Genomic DNA, 8,156 nt, shown 5'->3' on the forward strand with positions numbered 1-8,156 from the left:
TAGCTTATAGATGTTCTGAAAATAATGGATGGTTATAAATCCAATTTCCATAGCAGTGGCTTTTTAGTGTTGCTTCCTTGGTTATTAATGGGGTTTGGAGTTCAGGGAATGTCTTCAGTAGGAAATGTATCTTGGGAGGGGGGTTCAAATTTGATTTGTGGTAGAAAACAATCAAATGTTAAAGATACATAGTAGGCAATGAAAGCAGTACATAGCCTTTTTGATCATGAAAAAGTATCGCTCAGTCACTCATTTTGATAGGACTGGGACTGTCATTAACACAAAGCTCGTGCCCTCACCTCCTGGTATGGTTGCTGGGAGTGGCTGCTCTGTGAAGTACTTGTTTGTTAAGGAAGGTCTTTTCCTGAAGTGGCTTCAGCACTACCCATTGCAAGTACACATGGCTAAAAATTACTGTTTCTCCTCTGAAACATACTGTATTGATCTCAATCTTTTATCTGTAAGTCAGGTTAATTAACGTGTGGAGAAGCTGCAGTGAGAGCTGCTTGTTGTACTGAGTTAGAGCTTCAGGGCCTCATTCACTTACACCTGTCTCCATCCTGTTACATTCATTCTTCCTCAGATTTTCACAGGATGGCTGCTGCTACAATTTAAGGTTGAAACTATTTATAATCACTCAGAGATTAACACAGTAAACTAGATTTTCCTTGTGAAGTTTGGCTACTGCAAGATACTGTTTTCCTTTCTGTGCTGATTGCTGCAGAGGTTGACTTGTCTCTAAGAGGGGGGGGAAATTCACACTTGTTAATCTATCCCAGCTCTTACACTTTTGTGAGTAGAAGACTATAGTGTAGGGAAAGGTGCTTTGAGAACAACAACAAAATAAGAGTGGCAGGAATGGTCTGTAGGAGTAAAGCTGTAACAGAGCATTACATTACTATTCAGAGTTTCATTTGAACCCTACTATGTACAACAGAAGAGTGATTTGCAAAAATGTGTACATAAGTAAGAGAAGAATGACTTAATATCCTTTGACTTCATGTTTGCATTAAATGAGCAGTTCTGTAGGGAAACTGGAGTTGTTTACAGCTTGCTCCAAGCCCTTGCTGAATCCTGCCAGGCCTATGTGCAGGAACTGCTGTTTTCAGAGCACACTAACTTACAGGAGATCTTCTAGGGCAGCTGAACCTGTGTATTCAAATGCAAAAGCCTCAGTCCTGTTGTCTAGTTCCTGTTCCACCTTAGAACTAAGGATTTTCCCCATTCTAGAAGGTTATTTTGACTGTGGCCAAAGATTACAGTTGCAGTGCAGGCTGGGGCAAGGCACTGAAGCTGCTGGGTGCTGTGCCCAGGCCTGGAGTGAGCACAGCTCAGCCTTTGACGTGGTTGTCCCCTTACTCCTTCATTTCCTCTGCCTCAGGTTTATTTTCAGACTCAATGACACTGCTGTTGGTTTCTTTCTTTTTCCTAAGTGTTAGGTTATGGCTGTGGGTTTTCTGTTGCTTTGGCTAAAGAAACAAAAGGAATGGGCAGGATGCAAATAGCGTCTCAGTTCAAATCTCGAACATCATCCATAAGACAGATGAGAGCTACAGTGGCTTGATAAAAAGAAATACTGTCCCACCTCATGTTGTAAATATATATATGTTATAAATACCCAAAGGATGGCTGTACAGAGGATGAGGCCAGTCTTTTTTTCTGCAGTGCTCAGTGACAGAACAAGGGGTAACAGGCATACGCTGCAACACAAAGTTCCACTGGAACATGAGGAGAAACTTCTTTGCTGTTGAGGTGAGGGAACCCTGGCCCAGGCTGCCCAGGGAGGGTGTGGAGGCTCTTCTGGAGGTTTCCAAACCCACCTGGACACATTCCTCTGCCTCCTGAGCGAGGGGAACCTGCTTTAGCAGGGGCTTGGACTGGAAGATCTCTGGAGGTCACTTCCAGCCTCCACCATTCTGTGGTTTGTATGTAGAAGAACAAAATATGCACACACAGCTATCTTGTCTGACTTTGACTTTTTCTCCCCTCAGAACTGAGAGTCAATTCCAGTATTTTCCAGGGTTTCTAAATTACACATGAGGTTTCCAAGAATGTGGAACTCCAGCAGATGTGATAGGTGTCCCATGACAGAAGCAAATGTGTGTACTCCATTTATTCAGCACATCAGGGGATGGGAACCCAATGATGGATGGGTTGTGCTGACCCTGCATGTCAAACAGATCTCATTTCAGATTAATCAGAAGGAAGAAACCTAGTTACAGGAAGGTCATTCATATTTCACTGTCTCTTTACTGTTCTTCCAGAGATATCTGTGATTCTTTACTCATCTTCTTCTGCTTGTCTGTCCTGAATGCTGCAGAAACAGCAGCAATGGGGTGGTTTCTGTGGGTGATTTCCAAGCACTTGCCCAAGGTGCAGCACGGTGTTGGTCTGAGGAGTTGGGGCTGAACTTGGGTGCCTTCGTGGTGACAGGTCACCTGTCAAGTACTGGCTTGGACAGACAAAGTGACTTCAATTGACTAATCCAGTTACTGGATCTTGTAGGGTGATCTTGGCTGTATTAGTTATCTGGAACACATCAGAATGCTTTATCCCTCAGAAAATATTTCACAGCAAGTGGGCAACAGGTGCTGCTGCTGCTCAGTGTTGTGGGGGCATCTGATGCCTCCCTCAGCTTCACAGGGCTTTCAGTGACTGTCTTACACCCTTTTTTCTTTATTACTTGAGGTTATGCTTGAACTGTAAATCAGCACTTACTCTTTCCACCATGAAGTGTCAACTCCCAGCTGCTTTGTGTTAGCCTGACAGCTTTGGTAGCTTATCAGTAGGGGAGTGCCAGGTAAATGTGAAGAAGATCCAGGTTTTATTAAGCTGATTATAAAGAATATTGTTCCTCAGCCCTACATGTGAGTGGAAAACTTAACAGGCCTTGCTGAGGGTTTTTAATAGGTTTAAACCTGAGGGGCAGTGCTGGCTACAGCTGAACTGGAAGATGAACAGGACTGTGTGTAGGTCTTACTCTGAGGAGCTATGCCATGTCAATGCTGGAAGGTGCAGGAGGTGTCTTGGGGAAACTTGTGTTTTGAAGCAAACTTCTCAGGGCTGTGTCTGCCCTGGAGGTGTTCCTCATTTTGAGAGTATTTAATGTGAAACTCAGAGCAGTGCTTAAAGAAGAGTAAGTGCTCATTCTGGTGCATGCCCCAGGCTGCCTCCTTCTGTCTCCTCTGACCTTCTGCAGGGTGATTTTACTGGCTGGATTGGAAATGCTGAACCAGAGCAGTTCAGTCCAGTGCGTTTGGTGTGTTTTTAAAACTTACCTAAATTGCAGGGGTTCACAAATAGAACAGCCCATGTAAGAAGAGGCAGGTGAACAATTTTCAGCCTGTGAGTATCCCAATCCATGAACATGTAGCATCCGTGTCACAGTCAGCAAGTGGAGAGCTGGATATGCTTTTAATTCCTTAGTACCTTTATGCTAAGCCATGTTATCTGTTAGAGTGGTGTTATATTTCTACTGATACTTGGTATGCAGCTTGCAGCCAAGCTTAATATGCAGTCTGGGTGATACATCCCTTTGCTCCTCTACAGATCTAAGAATCAGAACCAGAAACCACCGAGATCTGTGTTTTAAAGAGATGCAAAGACATGAACAAAGATAAGGAATTGAAGATGATGCCTGGCTGATGGCAAGTAAGAAGCTGAAAGCTGCTAATAGAGTTCAGGAACAGTCATGCAGTTTTAATAGCTTGACTAGAGCCAGTGAAAAGCCATGCCCTCAGCTCACAGCTCTGATGACAGTGCCCAGAAATTGGCAGGCAGCAGAATTTGTAATGTGTTCATTAACCTAGACTTTCCTTTTCTGTGAGACATGCCCTCTAAAGAGGGCATGTGCTCTGCAGACACCAATATTGCAATCAGTCCTTTCTTGGGGTTGTTGAACCTGCTGGGAGCTTCCCAGGTTCAGGACTTTAGGAACAAAGTCTCCCAATTATCATCAAATGTGAGGTTTCCCCTTTGGTTTCTTTTGAGGCACCTGGCAGTGGAAGCAGAGCTTGAACCAGCAGATGGGAGTTACTGCAGGCAGTTGTGTGATGGTATTTCTCTGGGTTTGCCGTTCCTGGGTGCTCACTGGCTCCCAGGGGTTGTGTTGAGCAGGGTGTAGCCCAGGTGCTATGGGAATGGTGATCTGTAGCACGAGGGTTGGAGGTTCAGCATGAAGAGTGTGGAGAGGGAGGCAGGAGGCATCCCAAAGCCCTCCTGCTTTGCCATTGGACTTAGAAGAGATCAGTGGCTACAGGCCCAAAATCAGTACCCTCCACTGTGCAGTAGAGTTTGTGCTGTACTCAGGATGGTAATTGCCACTGTCAGTGCTGTAGGGATTCACCTGCAGTGTCAGGAGGGCTTTGCATTGAGCTCACTGCAGGACCAGGGTCTTAGTGCAGCACTGCACAGTGGAGCATTGCTATTAGTAAATTCACTAGTCAGTCATGCCCAAATATATGTATTTTACATTGCTTGGGTGATATTTTGCTCTGTTTCTCCTGCATTAGGATTCCATGCAGGTTCTGTAGTGAGGAATTTGTTGTACATGTGTTCATCTTGTTGAAATGCTTTTTGATTTTGAATGCTCACATCCTGGGGTGGTTTTTTTTGACCTCTGTGGGCTCTCACAGCAGTAGAATGAGAAACAAAACATTGAAGCTGTGGATCATGAAATAATAATTTGATTTGAAAGAACAGCAGAGCTTACAGGGAGTGAAATGCAGAAAAACACTTCTCCTGGGTTTTCTGATGAGTGCTTAACAGTTATGTATTTAATCTGGGTGTGTGTCATATGCCACATGCAGCTACTGTGCTGGAGAAAGGGCATTTTCAAGGAAATGCTTCTCATGGTAAATGTGGCCTTTTGTAGGGAAGCAAAAATGGATTTATGGGGTCAGATCATGTCACCTCTTTCTAGAAAACCACTTACCAGAGCTGGGGTGGGAGGGGAACATCACCGTGGGAGTGTGAAGACAGCCTCTCGGAAGAGGATTTAGGTTTGGGGTTTAGTACCAGACCAGGAGGAGCATTGCCTGACAGCCTGGGTTGCAGGAGCGTGGTGTGGTGTGAAAACCCAGAGTAAGCTGGAGAACGCTGAGGAGAGAGCTGTAGAGAATGCTGCCAGTGACTTAGAGATATTCCTGCCTCTTGTAAATTGTTCTGCAGAAATGCTTTGTGAGTTAAGGCTTTGTAAGTAAAGCTTTTAGCTCAGACTAAGTCACCAAGAGGCTCTGGACAAGCTAATCATAAACATCATGCTCAGAGGAGAGAGTAAAAAGGTTTGAGCTTTTCATCCACGTGATTAGAGCTGACTGTGGGATGAGAGTGGACTGATCTACATAACCAAAACACATGAAAAATGAGGCTGAAGGATGGACCTGGGCTGCATAGAAGCAGATCTCCTCACCAAGCTGTTTCATGTTGTCAAACTGCAGCTGTATGTCAGAGGCTGACTGCAGTGGGCACTGCGGGTGTGCAGGGACCCTCACTTCTCCCCAGCTTCACACCAGGGCGTTGAAGGAGGTCACCCTTGATACACTGAGTGTGTCTTAGTGTTCCTTAAAGTCTGTGAAATCCTAGCTGATTCAGTGTTAATGCTTTCCAGTTGTTTGTTTTCTTTATGGCATCTATAGATACATGTAGCTGCTGTTGAGTATCTGCCTGCTGCTGTCTGGATCTGCTCATCCAGTCCCTCACTGTGGTTGTTGTTAAGTATCACAAAAAAGAAGTTGGGAAGAACTCTGTTTCTCCCTCAGTTTCTGTCCTCAGCTTGTTTGCAGAGGAGGAGACTTGGCAAAGGGTTTCTTTCATCCTTTCCCCTGCCCCCCCCATCCCCCCTCCAGGTTTTTATCAGCCCCTTGGCAAGAATACCTGAGCACCTCTTTCTCTCACCTGCCTCAGTAGCATCTCCCTGGCAGGAGGGGAGAGTGTTATGGTGCCCATCTGGCAAATCCATTGGGAAAATACTTCTAGGGTGTAGTAGGCTGTGGAAAGCTCAGCTCTGGTATCCTAAAGCTCAGGCTGGCATAGAAATCACTGGCTTTTTGCTTACCCAAAGCGTCCTCAAGCCCTCATTTATTATCTTCACAAAGGATTTTAGCTTTTCTGAGGCTAGCAACTGAAACAAAGAATCAGATGTCACTTTGACTGGGAATGTTGGTTTATTTGTTTTCTCAGTTCTTTATTTGCAAGTGTGGCACAAATACTGACATCAAATACAGAGCTGAAAAACCAGAGCTCATTGTAGCCAATCAACATAGAATCACAGAATGGTAGGGTTGGAAGGGACCTTTAGAGATCATCTAGTCCAACCCCCCTGCAGAAGTAGGGTCATCTAGATCAGGTCACACAGGAACATGTCCAGGTGGGTCTTGAAGACCTCCAAGGAAGGAGCCTCCACAACCCCTCTGGGCAGCCTGTGCCAGGGCTCCCTCACCTCAACAGTGAAATAGTATTTTCTTATGTTTAAGTGGAACTTTCTGTGTTCCAGCTTCATCCCATCACCCCTTGTCCCAAGTCAGTGTGCTAAAAGTCCTGCTTAACAAAGCAAGTGACAGAGACACCTTTTTTGGTTGTTTACCACTCCACTGTTTCATCCATGAAGAAAGAAAACCCCACCTTCCTTCCCCAGGCAAAACTCCTGCTGACATTGGTGGAAGTGGGGCTAGCAGCAGAACGAGCACAGCAAGAGGGTGACAGTAAACCTTAGTCCCCAGGTCTGTGAAAACCTAAGAAGGCCTTTTAATCTGTGTTTACCGTCTCAGTGCAGCCTCGTGTTACATCTGATGAAACAAGAAGACTCTGTGGCTCCACATAGGGAAGGTGTGTCAAGTGCCACACTGGTTTTGAAGTCATATCATGGCAAATTCAAATTTGGCTGCCTTTTGGAAAGAAATGACACCCTCCCTGAGCAAAGATCCAGCTGATGACCTCATTTCTCATCAGCTTGTCACTGATACACATCAGCATCAGGGCTGAGCTGTTTCTTTTTGCCTGAACCACAGAGCTCTGTCAAGGGGGAACAGAGATGGTGTTTGGCCTCGGGAATTAGTTTGGAAACCTCACAGTCACTGAATGGTTTGGGTTGGAAGGGACCTTAAAGCTCACCTTGTTCCAACCCCCTGCCATTGGCAGGGACACCTTCCTCCAGACTGGGTTGCTCCAAGCCCCATGCAGCCTGGCCTTGAAGGAGCTTCAGTGTGCAGCCTGCTTGCTGCTCTGTGTCTCTGCTCCAGCTTGTCTTTGCAGATTTGTTGGGGTACAGTGCCTGGGAAGTAGCTTTACAGGTAACATGGGTGATGGGCTTAGGCAGTGACAGCTCCCAGAGGATGATCCAGAAGCTGCAGATGTTTATCTGTGTCTGTTCGGGCTCCTGGGTTTTGTATCGGGCTTCCCATTCACATGCCTAGAGGGAGAAAAGGTTTTGATTTACCTCTGAGGTGAAAGGAACAAGAAGGCAGTTAGTTTATGGCTGCTGAGCAGCTCGTTTAGCAGCCTTGGTGTGGAGCCAGGGACCTCCCAGCGCAGGCTGCAAAGCCTCCCTAAAGCCCCTTCCCGCTAGTGAAGGAGCTGCCAGCAATTCAGCCAGTAGAAAGGCTTGCTTTAAGTACACTGCTAATCAATTATTACGCTAATTAGAACAAGGGTAGTGGTTGTCTTCCTTGTTTTAAGCTTGTCTGTGCCTTCTGTCCCCTCCTCAAGCCTTCACCCACACTAAGAAATGCTGTGAGCTGGAAGGGGAAGCTCAGGGCTGTTGTGGTGTAAGGGAGGCTGGTCCCAGTTCATAAGGACATTTGATTTTTGGTGCTGCAGAGTAGTTTAAAAGACAACCAGTGTGCTCCTGAAGTGATAGGAAGTACTGGTGTCCAGCAACTGCTAGTTTTGTGCTGACTTAATGAGTGGGAGATTTGGCACCATTTTCACTGGAGATTAATTAGTGGAGGAAAATGAATCCTTCAGCTGCCAGCAAGAATCCCAGGGCAGAGCCTGAGGCTCTCTTTAATTGAGTGAATTGCACGATTAACTTCCAAAGAGCTTCGTTTGGAGAAGTGGGAACTGCTCAGAGCAGCAGCAATTTCCTCTCTAAATAAAAGCTTAAATATGCTACAGTTGCCTAAAGCAAAACTCTGTCACCTTAGTGCTGCTGAAGGAAA

Source organism: Colius striatus, chromosome 3 (genome assembly GCF_028858725.1).
Source record: "Colius striatus isolate bColStr4 chromosome 3, bColStr4.1.hap1, whole genome shotgun sequence".
In the NCBI taxonomy this organism is placed as follows: Eukaryota; Metazoa; Chordata; class Aves; order Coliiformes; family Coliidae; genus Colius; species Colius striatus.